The 18,774-nt window shown below is 40.2% G+C and overlaps 2 long non-coding RNA genes across 4 annotated transcripts; one reads left to right on the top strand and one right to left on the bottom strand.

Annotated features, from left to right (window-relative positions):
* The first annotated feature begins 3,725 nt into the window (after positions 1-3,725).
* Positions 3,726-10,311, top strand: LOC148869323 (uncharacterized). 2 transcript variants are annotated; one of them, XR_016107196.1, is made up of 5 exons: positions 3,726-3,900; positions 4,074-4,407; positions 4,535-4,617; positions 4,840-4,930; positions 10,008-10,311. It is a non-coding gene; the product is annotated as an uncharacterized LOC148869323 (long non-coding RNA). The 2 variants fall into 2 exon arrangements; XR_016107195.1 differs by lacking the exon at positions 3,726-3,900 and having other exon boundaries at positions 3,961-4,407.
* A 353-nt stretch (positions 10,312-10,664) lies between these two features.
* Positions 10,665-13,835, bottom strand: LOC148869322 (uncharacterized). 2 transcript variants are annotated; one of them, XR_016107198.1, is made up of 3 exons: positions 13,283-13,782; positions 12,520-13,069; positions 10,665-11,278 (listed from the first exon to the last, which is right to left on the bottom strand). It is a non-coding gene; the product is annotated as an uncharacterized LOC148869322 (long non-coding RNA). The 2 variants fall into 2 exon arrangements; XR_016107197.1 differs by lacking the exon at positions 10,665-11,278 and having other exon boundaries at positions 12,432-13,069; positions 13,283-13,835.
* Between the last annotated feature and the right edge of the window lie 4,939 nt (positions 13,836-18,774).

Raw genomic sequence — 18,774 nt, 5'->3', positions numbered from 1 at the left:
TTTCTTCGCCATCGGAAGGCACTTCAACAACACCCGAAGGCCCTGCCTCTCCTTCAGAGTCCGGCTCGCCATCGGCAGCATTGGCCATCTCCTGAGTTATACGCGAAGTGGTTATGGCACTTACATCGAGGTCGGGGTATGTATTCCGGATCATCCACCGGCTCAATTTGAACCCCCTCCTGTAAGAGTCCACCATCAGATTGTCAAAACGCGGGGAGGCAATGTAGTCTTCAACTGCCTTCTTCTTGGCGTCTTCAATGCCTTGGGAAAAAATCTGTGTTCTCTCCCTAATGTCCTCCTGAAGATACTCAACTTGATGCTGCAAATCCAACTTCAAGTCTGCCATATGCTTGACAACTACCCCCATGGCCTCGGCGTCGCGCTGAGACCTCGCCTGTCTGGCCGCCGCGACGCGAGCAGCCTTTTCAGCGGCATATGCAGCCGCCTCAGCAGCCCAGGTATTTGCCTCTGCAGCACGGAAGGCTTCTTCAGCAGCATGAGCGGCAGCCTCAGCAGCTCGTGCCTGTCGCGAGCTCCTCTCCACTTGGGCCGCCAAGGCATGAATCGAAGAATTCACCTACCAAAAGAAACAAGTGAGCAAAATGACAGCAGAAGCAACAGAATAAAAAAGGAAGACAGTAACTTACCACCATGGCATGTGTTACGGCGCGACAAGCAACCTGATTCAAGGGAAGATCGGTCCACGCCGCGACCTCCTCGGGGAAAGTAGTGTCTCTACTCTTCTGAAGAGCATAGTTCAGCGTCAACACGCTGCTAAACTCCCCTTGAGCTCCCGAGCCTGAGGGCCCAGCCCGCATATGAGCAGACCCAGAGTGAGCAGGAGCACTTGAGTACGCAGGAGCACCCGTATGAGTGGTTTCAGCGTAAGGCGCCCCGGCAGTCTCGTGCACCGGTGGAGTCACTTCGGGCTCCCTGGGCAGATCCTCTGGCGTATGGTCTGGAGCTTGGGGCTCCTCATCTAGGGGCAGCTCGCTACGAGTTCGCTTGGCGACCCGCTTCCTCCTCTTCATACCTTGGAACAAACGCCCCCCACGAGTTCTCTCTGCATCCATCACACCTACATAAACGAGTTCGACATCAAAAAAAAAAAGGGAGCCGCATAGCCAGAAACCTACCCGAACTCAGGCCGGCTGCAAAAAGCTTAACCTCCGTTAAGTAGTGGTGGCACTTTAAGCCTTGCCGTGCCTATTGCCAGAGGCCCTTCACCGTCTCTTTATCAAGAGTTACGCCCAAATCGGGTGCGGCCTCACCCCACCCGGTCTGAAAAGGCCATCCTTGTGCACTTCGCACGCCGAAGTAGTCCCGCTTCCACGCCGGGACCTTGTTAGGAAGATCGTGCAGAAGTTTAAAACCCTGGCGAGGAGTAAGGTAATACGCCCGTCTCCCCCCAGGAATAGGACCCGCCTGTCTCTTGAGCATCAAGATAGAGGAGAATATCTCTAAGTCCAAGGGGAAGTTCTACTCGCAAAAAAGGGAAATTGTCCCCACCAGGTTCCGAATAGAGTTCGGATGAAGCTGGCCAATGGTGACACCGAAGTGGTTTATGACTTCGACGAGAAGGGGATGGAAAGGAAGTCGCAACCCTGCAGCGAGCTGCTCTCGAAAAATCACGATCTCGTCGGGACCGTGTTCCCAAGGAAAGCTACCCGAAGGAATGAAATATGTGTACCCCCCAGGAAGATTGTAGGACAGAAGTATGGATTGAAGCCCCTCAGGCATCATGGTCGAAGGACCAAACCTGTCTAGCATCCGACCTCGGCGGGAGGTAGACGCCAAACTACTCGAAGCGACTCGGCCCACTGGTTCATAGTCCTCAAGCTCCACCTCAGGATCACTGAGGCAGTCTGGGGACACGGCTCGGTTGGTGGAACCTACGTCGGCCCTACTCGAAGAATCGTCTGAGATATCAAAGCTAGACATTGGGGAAAAGATAGATTCAAAAAAGTACTCATCGGAAAGTTTGAAGAACAAGCCAAAGAACCGTGAAGACTGTATAACCAGCCTTGACGCGAGCTAGAAAAGACTTGGACGCGAGTTGAAAGGTTGGACGCGAACTCAGTAGACAAACCGCAGAAGTGACAAACCAACCGGGGTCCCCCACTATTTATAGCTACAGTAACCAAGAATCGACCGTGCAGACCGAAGACGATCCGACGGCCCACGTTCTTACCGACCGCACAACCCTTAAAGTCGAGACGTGATTGGCGCACATCTTTCCGAAAAAAGCGAAACGTCAGCACGTCTTTTTTAAATCGACGTCGCTTCGACAAGCGTCTTTTCGAAACTGACGTGCCGCACGTCTCTCTGACAGTCGACCGCGCACGTACAGCAGTGGCGTGCCTTTTTGACATGACCCGCTGTCACGTCCCAGTGGCGCGAGTTGGTTTGAAATTTAAAACGCACGGTCACAACCACCAGCGTTCTTGAGTAAGCACGTTTCCAGCCTTCTCGAAAACCAAAAAAACCCTAGCAAAAGCGTCTCATACAGTGAAGGTTTGAAGGACGGGACAAATCCACCAACTACCTCTTGAAAACTCCCCGCACCATGGCAAGACGCTCGGCGCAAGGAGTGGGGGGCAATTGATGAAGGAAGATTTGGCCCGACCTCTTTATTATGAGACACGTGGCAAAAACGACAGCTCGGCAAAAGGGGCCAAGCCTAGGTGGGAACGGATACACTTCGCCGAACTAACCCACCTTGTAACAGCTCGGGATAGACTTCGCCGAACTACCTTGTAAACAGCTCGGGATACACTTCGCCGAACTGAACTACCTTGTAACAGCTCGGGATAGACTTCGCCGAACTACCTTGTAACAGCTCGGAATACACTTCGCCGAACTTACCCACCTTGTAACAGCTCGGGATACACTTCGCCGAACTACCTAGTAATAGCTCGGGATAGACTTCGCCGAACTACCTTGTAACAGCTCGGGATAGACTTCGCCGAACTACCTTGTAACAGCTCGGGATACACTTCGCCGAACTGACCCACCTTGTAACAGCTCGGGATACACTTCGCCGAACTGACCCACCTTGTAACAACTCGGGATACACTTCACCGAACTGACCCACCTTGTAACAGCTCGGGATACACTTCGCCGAACTGACCCACCTTGTAACAGTTCGGGATACCTCCGAGCTCAAGACCGCCTCGCTCAGCACTTCGCATCATCTTTTGGGCACCAAAGCCAAACAAGTCGTACCATGCCTGACACCAGGGAAGTCCGTGCCCGAGGGCGCCACGCCTGACTGACTTGGGATCTGACGTTTGGCAGCATCACTCTAAACGGCCACCTGCCACCGCCACTGACGCCGCCATCTCCAGTTAGACGGTTAGGCAGTGACGGTTCTGTCTCAGCAGAAGGGACGATGGCCGAGTTGACAAGCGCAAGGGTAATCATACCCGATCTGACAAGGGCCTCGGGACGAGCACACGAAGTGACTATAAGAGCCCCCTGCCCCCCGACAACGGAGGTATGCAAACTTTGCACTATCTGGTATTACCTTACTTTTGAAGTATTCTAACTTGAGCTTCGGAGCCTCTACACCGGGTTCCCCCGGAGCTTTCCCATCTCTTCCGTTTCAGGATCCCTACTACCCCGTTCGGAAGCATGGCAGATTAGTTGTAGATGAAGCCGTTCATCGCCGATGGAATATCATTGCCATCAATAGTAAGGGTCAGGCTTTTCGTGAGAAGAAGACTATGTTTTAGAGAAGCAAAGAATAAGGAAGATTTACCTGTTCTCTGTTGCCGATTGCCGGAAGAAGCTTTCACCACCGGTGATGCCTTTTGTCTTCGTTGATTGGGGAGGATAGCAGAACAAGGAGATGAGTTTTGAAAAAACACTTTGAATGAAGGATGACTAACGATGTTTATGGTAAACACCCATTTACCATCCTTGCACAAATATAGAATACAGACACGCTTATGAACGAGTGTCATTCTCTCGTCCGAATGGTGTTCAAACCAATGAGGCTTTGATAAAAGCCAAACCCTCAGTGGGTTTCATCAATTTATTACTGACGTAGAATTTCTTCATCGGTTCCACAGCCCGCTGAACAGCTAAAGCGTTCAGCTAATCCGAATTACGAACGGTGCAGCTCTCCGAATCTCCGCCCTACAGACGAGGCAAAACGCAGAGACTGACTTCACTGATTACGTCATTACGTGGACGAAAAAACTACTTCAAGGCGCCGCTCAGTCCTCCACTTATAAAAAGGGTTTTGAGCTTTGACTGTTGAAAGAAGAAGCATTACGCCATTACCAAATCAAATCCAGAGATTCTGTTCTCCGACCACCGCCAAGAGGCGATAGCTCCCTTAGCTTCATTGAAAGAGAATTCGTTTTTATCTGCCATGGCATCCTCCTCCGATCTCTCAAACGGGTGAGCTGTTCGGATTTTCTTTGCCTACTTATTTACTTGGTTTCGGTGTTTGTTCTTTTGATTTCGCGGGGAAGTTCGATTCCCTTTCCCTGAGTTTCTCTTTGGTTTATATGGTTTCATGTTGAAGGGAGACTGCTATTAGAAAGCCGAACAAAGGTCCTCCTTTCAAGTTTTTGGTGCCTCTTATATATGCCCCCATCCTTCCCCTCAGTAAGTTCTTTTTCCTGTTTTTTTTTTTTTTTTTTTTTTTTTCATTTTCTTCTTATTTTTTGTTACTCTTTTTTAGTTTTTTGTTTTAGCTACATTTTATTCTTGGGATAAATTTCAATCTGTTAATTTTATTCTCATACATTACTGCGGTCTTCCTCCAACCCTTAAGAGTTATTTTGGCCTGATTTTTGTTAATGTTTGGGATTTTCTTTTGGTTTCTAGTAAGGATTGGGCTTCGGAGGAATCCACCTTTGAGGGATCGATTGTTCACCGCTGTCCTGGCAGGAGGCTTTCTTCATGGATTTTATTTGGTGTATCCTTTTCAGTTTCTATTGTGTTTTACCGCAGTCTGTTATGAGTTGGGATTTTATTTAATAGTTCTGTCCATAACGTCTAAGTCATCCAATTATCTCTGTATTTTGGCTTGTGGTTACGTTTTTTGAATGGTAATATGGTTATATCAGCTTCTTTGTTCCCCATATGTGATGAATAACCAATATGTTATAAATTGTTCAAAAAGAAGGCTTTGAACTTACTAATAGAAAGAGGTTGGAGATGAATTATGGAGGTCAAGGACAGGTTAGAAAAGATACAACGCTTAGGAGCATTTTTCATTTTTAGGGAGCCAAGGAAAAGTAACTCTATATCGTGTTTAATCCCTTCTTATGCCTTTCTAGAAGTATAAGTTTCCTGTTTCAGTGTCTATGTTCAAGGGTTGGTAGGGGATGAGAGGAATGGGGACAAGAAGTATATAACTAAAATTTTGAAGACCTTAGCATAAAAATAAAAGAAAATATAGAAGATGGTGGGAAAATCACAATTACCTCTAGCTTATTATATAGAAAACCGTTTATTAATGCAGTTTTTAGATATGCTTAAATTGAGGAAAAGATTCTTTTGCATGGGAAACTTCAATTTATTCATATATTGTTTCCCATGGTTGAAAAAAATCCACTTTTTTAGTTAAGTGGATAGTTTAATGGTGAATGTCGCCATTGATGGAGTGCAGTTGAGAAATAGGATTGGTGTAGTCAATCCCTAATAGTTGGTATAAAAATTTATTTAGTTGATTAGTATGTTTATGCCAAAAAGCCATAGTTAGGATGCATCAGGTTATATATATATATATATATGTTACACAACAAAGATGAACAAAAAAAACCTCTATTTCGTGTAAATTTGGAGGTGTTGCTTTCTAAAACTTCTTAACGAATAACTAACTTAATATGGGGAGAAAAAGTCAAATACGGTACCTTTGTAAGCTTGATTAGTTGGATGGCACAATGGATTTAGCTGCATTTGTTTGATGAACCAACGTTAGTTATCAAGAGAAGATGTGAGGTTGGCAATATCATCATCATCATTTTATCCCAACCACATAAGGTCAGCAATGCCACTATTCTCTAAAGATTATTCCAGATCAATAGATTTCTGGTGGACTTGAAAATAGTAGTGTTCTAAAGGGGGTGATGCATTTTCCATGCTTGCAATGGTTAGATGAGGAGGATCCAATAATTGGCAAAAAAGAGTGGCAAAGTCTGGCAATTTGAGTAAAATCCTTCTCACTGGTGCTGGTTCTTTTTCTTGGGTTGAGTGGTTGACTATGGAAACCTGAAAATTTTCTTCCCATCTCCTAACTTAGAGCCATGTACAGATTTCTAATGGAGCTGAAAGTAGGAGTATTCTAAGGGGGCAATGCATTTCCCATGTTTGCAGTTGTTAGATTGGGAGAGGCCCAATGATTGACAAAAAGTCGCAATGTGTAGCAATTTGAGTGGATTTGAAATACTTTTACTGGTGCTGGTTCATTCTCTTTGTTGGAATAATTCAAACTGAAAATTTTCTTTCAATCTCTCACCTTGATCAATAATCTGAAATGACAGTTTCCAATTTGCTTCATTCTTGCTATCTATCCATATTGACTGCCCCAAAATGCACCCAATTAGTTTTCAATCTAAATTTGCTTTTATATTGGCTTCTAGTTCTAGGTCTTGTAAAGATGGTCATGTGAAGGTAGTGGTCCCAGTTAGGGTTTTCACATCTGCTAGGTATTTGATCATGGCCTCCCTAGGGTAGTTGCTGTGGTCAGGATTCTTTATGGCAGAGTTGGAGAGATTGTTGAAGATAGACCAAAAAATAAGATGAGAATATGAGATCTGTAAATTCCATTTAACAGAAGCAACTTAGCAAGATTTTTCCCCATTTCCCTTTTCTTTTCTCCATGTCATAGCCCTCATCTATCTTCTTGGAGTTGTTCAGGTTTGACTGACTAAGGAGACGATGGATAAGTGATGTCCCATCTTCCAAAGTCAGATAACAGGCCAAATCCTCGCCTTCCAAGGCACGTTTGGGGATCTATCGCAATGTTACATCCTTGGCCCATCAGTCTCCAGTCACCATTTCATCTTTTTTTACTTTGGAAGTTGCAAAAATCATTGCAAGACTATATACATAATTAAATATATCTGATATGTGGTGTTTGGCTGTTTGCAGATTATAATTTTGATTGATGAGAGTATAGTTCAGCTTAGTTGAAATTTTAACCCGGTAGCGTTCTTTATAATCCAAAAGTCCTAAAACAATTTTAATTTGACATGTTATTTTCAGATAAGGCAAATAAAGCACTAGTAAGGTCATGGTCATGAATTAAATTAGGCATTGTTTTTATTTATTTAAATATTTTTATCTATGGTAGCAACGGGTTCTATTTTTATGATTTCGTTATTCCATGTGAGGTGAGTGACAGATTTAGAAGGCTATTATTGAATAAATTCTGGATCAGGTGTATGAATTGTATGCTTCTATGGTTCCATCATGAATGAGATTGACTCAAAATAGATCAACTGCAGAGAAGATGAAGAAGAATAAGATGACAGTAATGCTATTTATGTCATATAGATCAGTATGTTTGACATAATTGAAGAACATGTACACAAAAGGAGTTCATCCAGGATGAGTTTATTGATTTTTGATGGATAGTAGTAAGATGAAGAAGTTATAACTGAAAATGAATGCAATTAAGGGAACTCACTTTTAGGTTTAGTTGTAGACAAAATTAAGGAGTTGATTAGGATGCTTTGGTGATATGTAGGACTGACAGATAATAGGCCTAGTCACAAGTTGAAGGCCTCACAATGTGAAGGTTGGGGTGATTTGACATCTAAAGTGGTCAGAAAAAGGATTTAAATGTTCACGATCTAGCATTAATATAGTCATCGAAGATTGTAATGGGTGAAGAAATATTATCTGGCTGGCTCAAAAAACAATTTTTGGGTACATGTGTGTTGACAATGATCATATAGATGGTGGAATAGTTGGATAAAAGAAAAACACCCCTTTATCCCTATTTTGTTTATATTGTAAAAAATGGATTGCATCTTTTCAGATTGTTTCTCCTCTAGTTTCCATTAGGCATAGTTCTCTTAACCTTTTTTTTCTTTGTACATTTATCTTGATATTGATATCAAAAGCATCCATTGCTGAAAGGAACAACATCAATAGAATACAAACCTTTACTTCCTATTTATGGATGGAAGGACCAGAACAGCCATCCAGGTTGACAAAAGTGCTATAATCATATTTATGCTTTTTACCTTTTTTGGGTCATGTGGTCCATATCCAGTCCACTCCTGCCAAGAACCCAGACAGCTAGAACAAGCATTTGGTAATGGTCCTTTTCTTTATTGATGGGGATGTTCGGATCTTGGATCTTGTGGAGGTCCATCATGGCTACCATATTGGGGTGCATTGGAAGACGCACACTCCTGAACCTTCCTTAGAATGTTCTTACACCATTCAGAGTTATTGACTTGATCTACATAAAAGTCACTAGCTAGGTTGTTATCCTTGAGGAGTTTAAAGGGTTTTTTAGGCTGGTTAGCATGGGCAATGTTGCAAGAACTGACGCACTGGGGTGGAAGGCAACTCTCATATTGCCTCTTCAATCATGATTACTGTTGTGTTTTGACTTGTTCTTCTTGATTAATTGATGCCAGCAGCCAGCCTCATGGTTAGAGCTCTGGCTGGTCATCTGGGGCTTTTTGTCAGTTCTCATTATACTATTATAGAGCCATTTCTTGTGGTTGTTTTCTTAAGAGGGCATTAGTATCATTAGGAATGTTTTTGACAAGAAAGTGTGGTCTTGGTGTCAGATTGGATTTAAAGTTGATCCAGTTGTATGTGCATGACTAGCTCAATTTTCGTCCACCTTGAAAGCCAAAAAGATGGCCATCAGATCGGGAAATAATAAAGGGAAGGCCCTGAAACAACTTCATGCCAAAATCTCAGCTCAGACGAGAGACCAAAGCAAAAAAGGGAACTGATAAAAAGCCCCATTGAGGTTGCAATAAGATCAGATTAGAAAGATTCTCACACATGCTACTCCTTGCATTACCCCAATGGTCATCTTCCCTCCCCTTTTCACTTTAATCCCAATACAACTTCAAATAATGCAATTTGGGAATCTTTTTCTGTGAAGCACAGGAGATTTAGATAGGGATGGCAATGGTGTGGGTTCAGGGAGGGTTTTCTAAATTCTAGACCCTAACCCTATTCACCTCCCTAAACCTCCCAACCCATACCCGTCCCAAAACCCGTAGCGGGTTGGATTTTGAGAATCCAAACCCTACCCACACACTAAAACGCAAAACCCTCTCCGCATTCAAGGCTAGGGCGGGTTGGATTTAGATCATGTATCTAATTTCCTATTATTTCTTGTCATATATAAGCAATAAATAAGTAAAATAACACAAATAAACAACAAAATCTCCAATTATTTGATTAAGACATGTAGAAAACACATGAATCATCAATTATCTTTCATCTAAAATTCAAAATATTATTAAATTCAACACTTGGTACATAAAGTTCATATGCTTTCCAACAATATGCGGGTCATGGAGGGTCGGGTTTAGCCTAGTACCTTACCTTACCCATACCCGTACGGGTTGTAGAATCCTAAAACCCATACCTGCACCAAAACCCGTCCTTTGAGCAAAAAAAATCCGCCCCATTGAGTAGGGTAGAAATTGCCATCCCTAGATTTAGATGTTTATTTATTTATTTCCAGTTTAATACATTCCTATTCCTAAAAAAATTGTTAGAAGTATGGCCAATTGTGAAACCCATATGGCTATGTTTATATACATATATTTAAAAGTCATCTATCAAAAATATACATATATTTAAAAGTTGAAGATACTGTAGTAGTTTTGCATTAAAAAGTATGTGGTAAATTCTAGTACTTAAACAACACTGAGAAAATTCGAGCATGGCATATTGAAAACATACGTGGTAGTATTCATCAGCTTTTATGTTTCACTTGATGTTGTTGGTCATCCTTTCTGATTCTTAGATTGAATTTGCCGCATTTCCTTGACAAGTGCTTTTAGAACTGACCTTTATGATATTGAGAGCAAGTGAAGGTGCAGAGTCGATTGGGAAGTTCGTTGTATTCATATCTTTGATGACTTAGATAGTTTTCAGAAGTTACTACTTGGCATTTTCTTTACCTTGAAGAGATAATTGTGAAAGAGTTGCTTGTAACAGACCGTTTTTTGAAGAGCTGGTTCTTATTGATCGAAAAAAAAAAAAAAAGAAACAGGCTTGGTCAAGCATTTGTTTCAGTCCTTTGTGGGATTGAAGCTACCTTTTGTATTACATTTTTGAAATAAAGGAAAAAGACTTGTTAAGTTATACCTTAATATGCTAATTTTTATTATTTTGGATTACATAAAAATGCATATACAGGACCTATTCCAAAATTTGATTCACACATGAAATGACTGATGATGGATTTTATTTTTGGAGAATGACACATCCTATGCACCCATACCCTCCCGTGAATTGGCATCAATTCCAAGCTGGCATGGTGGCACTTATCCCAAATGTACTTTTAACCTACAAATTCTGATATTGGGGGTGTTCGTCATTCTCCTTTTTATTTTTGGGTAATGATGATTGTATGAATGGATTGAAAAGAAAAAGAAACCCGGTAAGAAAGAATCCCAGGTAGATTCACCCTCTTAAATGTTACAAGAAACTGAAATGAATCAACTGGTTGGTTTCATCATTTATCAAATAAACGGTAAAAAACTGATGCTTTGATTTTTGTGCTTGGGATATTTGGAGAAACGTTAAATTCTTGTTTCCCTCAACACCCTAGCGTTTCTTGAAACTAAATATTAATGTCACACTTTAATGGATAGTAATCTGAGGTGGAGTAAAAAACATTTAAAGTGAAGTCCAACCAAACAACAAAAACAGGAAACACTTAAAGTGAAAGTATAAATAAACAGCCACTCATAAACATAAATGGAATCTAACATCCTCTAAAATAAACGGCCACTCATAGTGTTGGTAGGCTTGGAGCTCAGAACGACCCATAATGCCATGAGGCCCATAACCAACTCTGAACGAGCTTCCACCAAAGAACCCAGTGGACATGGCTCGTGAGTAGGGCGGCACATATTGGGAATTGGAGAGGAGCGCCCAACCGGAGTTTCTGCACTGATTTTGTAATTGTCTCGGGGATCTGGGGCCTTGCACTGGAAAGTTTGGTCAAATCCAACTCAGGTTAGCCTTGTTTGAGCCTTTGAGGTCGGGTCTGAGTAGAATCAGAACCAAATCACTCCCTATAGTCCCTATAGGCTTTATAATAAACCTGTTGAAAGGAATGGGTAGAACCAGTTATGAATCGATAATAGGAGCCGGAACCAATCCATCACCATCGGTATCATATCTTGAAACTAGAACCGGTCCAATCAATTCTAATCCATTGGGGCCTCAATATTTATATGCCCATGCATGCATTTGGATACACAAAGCAGTAGAGATGTAAACGGATTGGATCAGATTTGAATCAGGATACATTTGAATCCGATATGATCGGATTTGATAGGACTCGATTTAAATTTAGATCCTATCGGTAAGTTGGATTTTTGGATCTGATCCAATCTAATTTGTATTTCTTTAAAAAATAATAAATTATTGAAAGAAAATTAAAATAAAATAAAAACAAAAAATACAAATATTTTTGAATTATTTTCATAATATATATACTTGTTTTTTTTTATAAAAAAATAATATAATATATTTATAAAAATATAATATAAAAAAAATATATTTATAAATAAATAAATAATATATATAATTATAAATAATAATATAAATTAGATTGGATAGGAATAATCCAATCCAATCTAATTCGATTCGAAGATACAAAAAAGGGTGATCCAAATTCCAGGATCGAGATCGATCCGTTTGCACCCCTACGAACCAGGTTACCACTCACCAGGCATCTAAACGTTGAAAAAAAGTTCAAGTAGGAAAGCCTAGAAATCCTCAAATCCGACAAGCTCACTGAAGCCCGACCAAACCAGTTGGTCGGGCATGGGTGCCTTGGGCCTGGGGGCGAGAAAGGAACTTGGGCCCATCACCCATGGAAACCGGCATTGAGTCTACTGACTAGTGAGGAGTGAGGAGGAGTGAGGACCCGAGGAGTAACAGTGCAGCATTCAAATTGGGGGCTCAAAACCATTGACCAACACCACTCTCAACTCTCTTCTGGTTTTGTATGATTGTATCCGGAGGCAGGTTCACGTTTTGAGTTCAAATCAATCCCCCACAAGATGGTTTCCTATAACGTCCTACAGTATAGATATTCCCAATACACAGCGGGGATGTGCTGTGAGACGTTGTGGGAAACCATCTAATGGAGGCCGATTTGAACTCTCAAATTTTTACTTTTTCTTATTACCGTGGGCGTTTTTCTTCATTCATTGTGGATTCAAATATAATTAACAAATACCCACAGGTTTTTAGAAAAGATAATCTATTACTGAAAGAGAAAATAATTAACAAGTATTTACTATTGGGAGAATAAACGCCGCGGAAGGATCTTACATGAATCCACCCTTTTTGCCACGTGGAGGGATCTAATGGCTGATCCAGATTGACTATTAGTGGATCCACTGAATTTGCCACATATTCAATCTCCCTCCACCTGTCCTATGCCACCAACGGTATCTGATCAACTGTCAGGAGCGTTGTGGGTCCGCGTACAATGTGTGCATGTCCTCATCCATCATATTTGGCATAATTTTGACATACGAACTTCCAATTTATGAGCAAACAAAAGAGAGCATACTCTATCAGCTACGATTTGACTTTTCAACCAATCAAGCACTGCCACTGGGAACTGCATATTCATCATATCATCAAGTCACCTCGTCATGGGCGATCCCATCATCCCTTGGATCCTTTGATACATCACCAAACCCTAGGTGCCTTAGTACCCTAGTATCAAGCTGTCCACTTCAAACACTCCAAGTTTTGACCTCCACAATCTAACGGCCTAAACTACAACCAATAAAATCATGGGTCCTACATGTCTGCTCGTGCGTTCTGCCGTCTGATTAACCTCTGATCTAAATAGGGATGGCCGTTCGACACCCTATTTCACGATCAAGACACATAGAGTAACAGATCAAACGGTATATAAAAATTATTTAATTATATTATTAATGATCCAGGCTATTCACAAGCGAAGTGACAAAAAAGTCCACGTACTAATTCCATAATATTATATACATAAATTAAAAACTAAAAAAATAAACACTTCCTTCCTAAGGGAGAGTCGACAGATTCACTGGCGACGGTGACTTACCGGATGAGTCCGGGGAACTTCACCGATCGGATCGATTCGGAACATCCGAAGCCAGGCGGGACGCGATCGCCGAGTGGTACATGATGTCGTGGAAGTTGGCGGTCTCCATCGTCTTCATCCGGAGTTGTTTCGCCTTCTCTTCCGTGAAGCAGCCCGGAGCGAACCGAGGTCTCGGACGGGCCATTGCGGACTCGGAATCAGATTTCTCCCTTGTCTTAGCCGACGCATCGGAGCTTCTGGTTTTAGTATTTTCGTTGCTGTCTATGTAGTCGGCCTCCGACGCCCAGCCGAAGAGCGGGGTCCACCAATTTGGCGATGATGCTTTCCGGCGGTTTGGCTCCTGCTTCCGGTGTCCAGAGGAAGCAGATGCTTGGATTCCGGTGGACCAGAAAGATAGTAGATTGGTAGCCATTAGAGAGAGAGATTCACTCAGAGGAGAAAATGAGCAACTGAGCAGAGAGTCAGAGAGAGAGAGATCTGCTGAGAGGAGGGCGGTTGGGAGGAAGTGGGGAAGGGTTTATTAGTATTTTAAGGGGAGAGGAGAGAAACGGATAAGAAGTTCTGTAGGTGGCGGTTTGAAAAGAACGGATCATGAATCATTACGCTTTTTGAATCGCTTTTTTACCGGTTATTCCAGTTACCCGGTTATCCGGTAGTCTCGCTCTTTAAGGTTTGGCGAGGGAGACAAGGATGGACTGACTGAAATGTCAGACGCGAAAGGAAGACATGGCATCTGATGTGGAAAGTCCATATTACCCTTGTTCTCTGATAATCCATCCTATGAGCGTGCTCTCTTCTCGTATCTCCTACGTGTTCATTAGTCATTCGTTGAGACATAGAAAATTACAATTATGACCCTCTAAAGTTTTTGATGAACACGGTAGGATCATCTTTACTTCCTTAGTCGATGGGAGCGCGCTTCTCATTGGATTAGAGCATGGTCATCTGTTTGCCCTGATGGAAGCCGATGCTGGGGTTTAACGCTACAAACCTTGATTCGTTACGAGTTGCCACGTGGCAAGATATCGGGCATGGGAGTCACGTGGAAATCACGAGGACTCTGGCGGTTGTGTCGGTTCACTCGGTTGCCTTAAAAGGAATAAAATTAACGATTTCGATTCCGACTCGGACTCCAATTGTTGTGTGTCTCATGACTCACAACGCTTATCAATAACAGTAATTAAATTAATTAATTAAGAATTTCATCACTTGTCTGATATTTGCTAGAAAGTGCCAGTAAATTGCTAAAACTTAATTTTGAACTTTCTGGTTGTTGCCGAAACCTCGTCTGAGGTTTGGTAATTGCAATCTTTTCCCTTTTAACTTTGTGAAATAGTTGCAAGTAGGCCCTTCTTATATAATTTTCTAAAAAGTCTAAAATAGTCATACAATTACTTTGGACAAAAAAGTTTATTCTCCACATTTTCTATTTATATGACCATTACTCCAAACTCTTTCAAGCTTTTTTTTTTTTTTTTTGAAGATTTATTTTCTAAATTTATCTTTCATGTCAATCACTCAAAGATAAGCTGTAAGCCTGTAACTTAAATTCTATTTGTTTTTGTTAATAAAATTTGTATTATTTTTTCTCTTAGAAACTAGCTTCAATAGATACATCATGGGTATTTTAGATATTTTCATACATTATTTTAAAAGATTTTACGAGAGTGGATTTATTTGCAACTGTATCAGAAAGTTTAAGAGAGATTATTACAATTACTAAATTTTAGGGGAGGTTTCAGCAATTTACCCTTTAGGCTGAGTTTGGAAGAAGTATATGTAGAATACAAAATCTTATATTTTGTATGAATTTATACTGTACATATTTGCATTTATACTCTTTCCAAACTTAGCCTTAACAAACTACTAAAGCCTTTTCTGTTTGTTGACTTGGATTACATAGTGCTGTGTTTGGTTAGAATGTGAAAGGGGGAAGTTGTAGAAATGTTCTCAGGACATTTTTTATTTTTATAAGTTTCTTTGAGAATATTGTCACATTTTTTTTTCTTTTTCACCTGATTTTCAAGAAAGCAAACACAACCTAATTGAATGAAAAGAGAGCCATTATTGTTGGACAAAATTGTTATTGTAACGGAAGAGTTTGGCTGAACAAGCATTCTGTAAATGCTCACATTTTTTTTTAATTGTTTGTTTACATTGAAAATCTGAACTAGATATAATTTTTACACCATAGTCAGATTTCCACCTGTTTATTTGTAATTGTAATTTGCTCTTTTTTTTTTTTTTTTTTTTGCCTAAATTCCTTTCATTGGCACTACAAGTTTTACATACCAAAAACTGATGCAAGTTTGCATCATCTTCTTTGTACCTTTATTTCCTATCTTATGAAGTGGGACCATATGGCCTTTTACTTTTCTACTCTCTCTCTCTCTCAAAAAAAAAAAAAAAATCGTAAGTTACACTCCCATGCATTTGCATCAATGAAAATGAAATTTGTACTGTAAACAAACAGAACCTTAAAAAATAGATATGAATATTCTATGGTTATTATACCCCTTTATATCTTGAAGTATAAATGTATAACCCCTAGATACCCAACTAAATTATAAGTAGGGTCCAAACCGATTTGAATTTGATTTGATTTGGCATAGTTTTGATGCCCAATTCAGTTCGGTTCAATTCATGAAAATGATTATGTTCCATTTTCTGACCGAATGAACACCCGTGGAAAAAGATAAGAAAACAAAATCATAATACAAGCTTAGTTGTTTTAAGGGGTGTTCCACAACATAGTTGGTTTTGTTTTTGAAAGCGTAAAACAATTGTTATATCACCAAAAACAATATAATTTTGCTGATGTAGAAGTTGATTTTATTTTCAAGAACAAAACCAATCTCTTTATCAAACACATATTTTCATCATTTGAGCCAAAGTTCATGATTTAAAAGGGGGGGGGGGTGCGCTTGCTTAAAAAAGAAAGTATTAATAATAATATATTGTGAATTAATGGATAGGTTAGCAGTAAAGGTGTCAATGGACCGGTTTTGGATTGGACCTCGTCCAATCTAAAATCAATTTGAACGAATTGAATGGACCAACAAGACATATTGGATTGGACCAATCTGATCCAAAATATTTATTAGATTGAATTGAACATGGTCCGTCCGTAGCAAATTTATATTGAATTATGTTGGACTAAGCCAATATCTGGTCCATTGATATAAGATAAAAATATATGTGTCAATGGGCCAGGTTTGGATTGAAACCAATCTAAATTAAAATGAATTTAAACAAATTAGACAGTCCAGACATTGAATTGGACCAGTCCAAATTGATCCAAAACATTCATTGGATTGGATTGGACCTAATCCATTTATAATGGATTCACATTGGACTGAATCAGATTGGACCAAATCCAGTCAAATTGACAGGTATATAGAAAGCAACTTTCCTCAGCTTTGTTTCATCATCAAAAAGAAAAACAAGAAAAATACTTCCATTAAGAACAGAACAATCAGAGAGGATGTTCTTGTCATTACCCTATAGTCAAGGCTACTTTGGTAATTGACAAAATCTCGTAGATGTGTGTATCGCCGATGATTGGTCCTTTTAGCCGAAAAGAAAAAGGGAAAAAAGGCCTAAGATGGGGATACTTTAGGTGGGTCCAGGTCCAATAGTCCAAAGCCCACGTTTTCTTTGCCAAGAAGACGAAATTTGGATTCTTCGCGTGGAGGCTACGAAGATCTTTGTCTTCCTACGCGTGTCTTTATCACTCTTAATTCCATTCTCTGTTCTCATGCGGAAGACGTGTTGGAAGTTAATTTTCTGACCTTTTCTACAGACCAGAGTCCACGATGAATACGACCGTCCAAACCCGTGAGCCCATCACCATCCCCAATGAAAGCTAATGATTTTGTTTTGGGTAATAGGGCTGTTCATAAGAAGGCCCAATTCGACTAAACTGATCAATCCGGACCGATCCAACTTGAGTCGGTCATGTTTTCATCAGCACGGGTCAGTTCTGAGTTGTACAAATTCCTAAACCGATGATTTGGATCAGTTTCGGTTTTCACACAAGAAAATCGAAATCGACTCAAACTGAACCGACTTAGTTCCTAATTCAAACATGAAGTTCCAAAGCCCATTAGGCCACCTAGTTTTTTAATGGTTGCAAGAAACTTTGGATTAGTGAATAGTGATTAATGAACAACTTTTGTAATTAATTTTTCATTTAAATTTTATCATAGGAGATGGCTGAAATAATGTTCAATTTATGACTTTTTAAAATTAGCAAAATTTCATCACAGGGATGAACTTAGAACCGAAACCGACCCAACCCGACTCAAACCAACCAGGTCAGTTTTGCTTAACACTGGGTCGGTTTCGATTTCTATGTCAAGTAACCCGACCAGGTCGGGTCAGTTGAAAAAACCGCAATAAGCCGACCCAACTCGACCCGTGAACAGCCCTATTGTGTAATTTATTAAAACACTCATTTAGTTTCTTGGATTTACTAAAGCACTCCTTTAATCTACTTTCTATTGACAGTGAAAAATGACAGTTTTAACCATAATGTCCATTTAAACAAATTTAATCAAAAGATAGCAAAACTAAAAATGCTATTTTTGTGCTAATAAGAAACAGGCAACCATTTTATTTGGTTCTATTTGATTAATTTTGTTTTTTTGCTAAAAACGGAAAGGATATTTTTAGAATAAATAATCATGACCTCATGACCTTAAACATTTTCTACTCGGTTAGATGATTGTATTACTATTTTCATATGGCCAAAGAAACATTATTAGTAAAAAGCCAATTAAGTAAATAGATTGTAAATTATAAGGGGTGTTTTATTAAAATAAAAAGTATAAGATTGATTTAATAAATGTAAGGGTGTTCTAGTAAAATGACCCTTCTATTTCCTTCTTGAAGCAACCATTTACAAACTATTTTCTTATTTTCAGTTGGCAATATCAAATCATAAATTACTTTGTTCAATCTCTGGTTTGAACCGGAATCAGCAGACAGATAGCACCACCCACAGATTCTAATCTTAAGGAAAAAAAAAAAAAAACACAACCCACAGCTGGTTTCTTCAGAGAGGTGCAATGTTAAAGACTAATGAGAGGAGGGCCCATCTCTATCATATAACTCAAAAGTGATGGATCCCCACATCAATCTAAATCAAAGGGCATAAAATAATGGAGGGTACAGGTTGATTAATCGATGCACCAACCAAACCGGAGAGCAAAACAGTGGATTAAAACGAAGCCTGGATGGAGACATGGAGTAGAGAGATACAATTCAATTTGGTGCAGTGGGGAATGGTGAGAATCAGAAGGGAATATGCCAAACAATGAGAAAATGAACCATTACTCAATTTGTATTATTGTGAAGCAAGAAAGAGACACATCCCGTGAATCAAAACGCCTGTCACTGTAATCCTCGTCATAACTGAGGGAAACGAGTTATTTTGACAGGTTAAAAGAATATAGAAATCTTAAGTTAAGAAGCTTTATTGTTTTTATCTA

Source organism: Nelumbo lutea, chromosome 2, assembly GCF_056320005.1.
Source record: "Nelumbo lutea isolate HS-2025 chromosome 2, American lotus-T2T, whole genome shotgun sequence".
Lineage (NCBI taxonomy): Eukaryota > Viridiplantae > Streptophyta > Magnoliopsida > Proteales > Nelumbonaceae > Nelumbo > Nelumbo lutea.
This window is presented reverse-complemented; position numbering and strand designations above follow the sequence as displayed.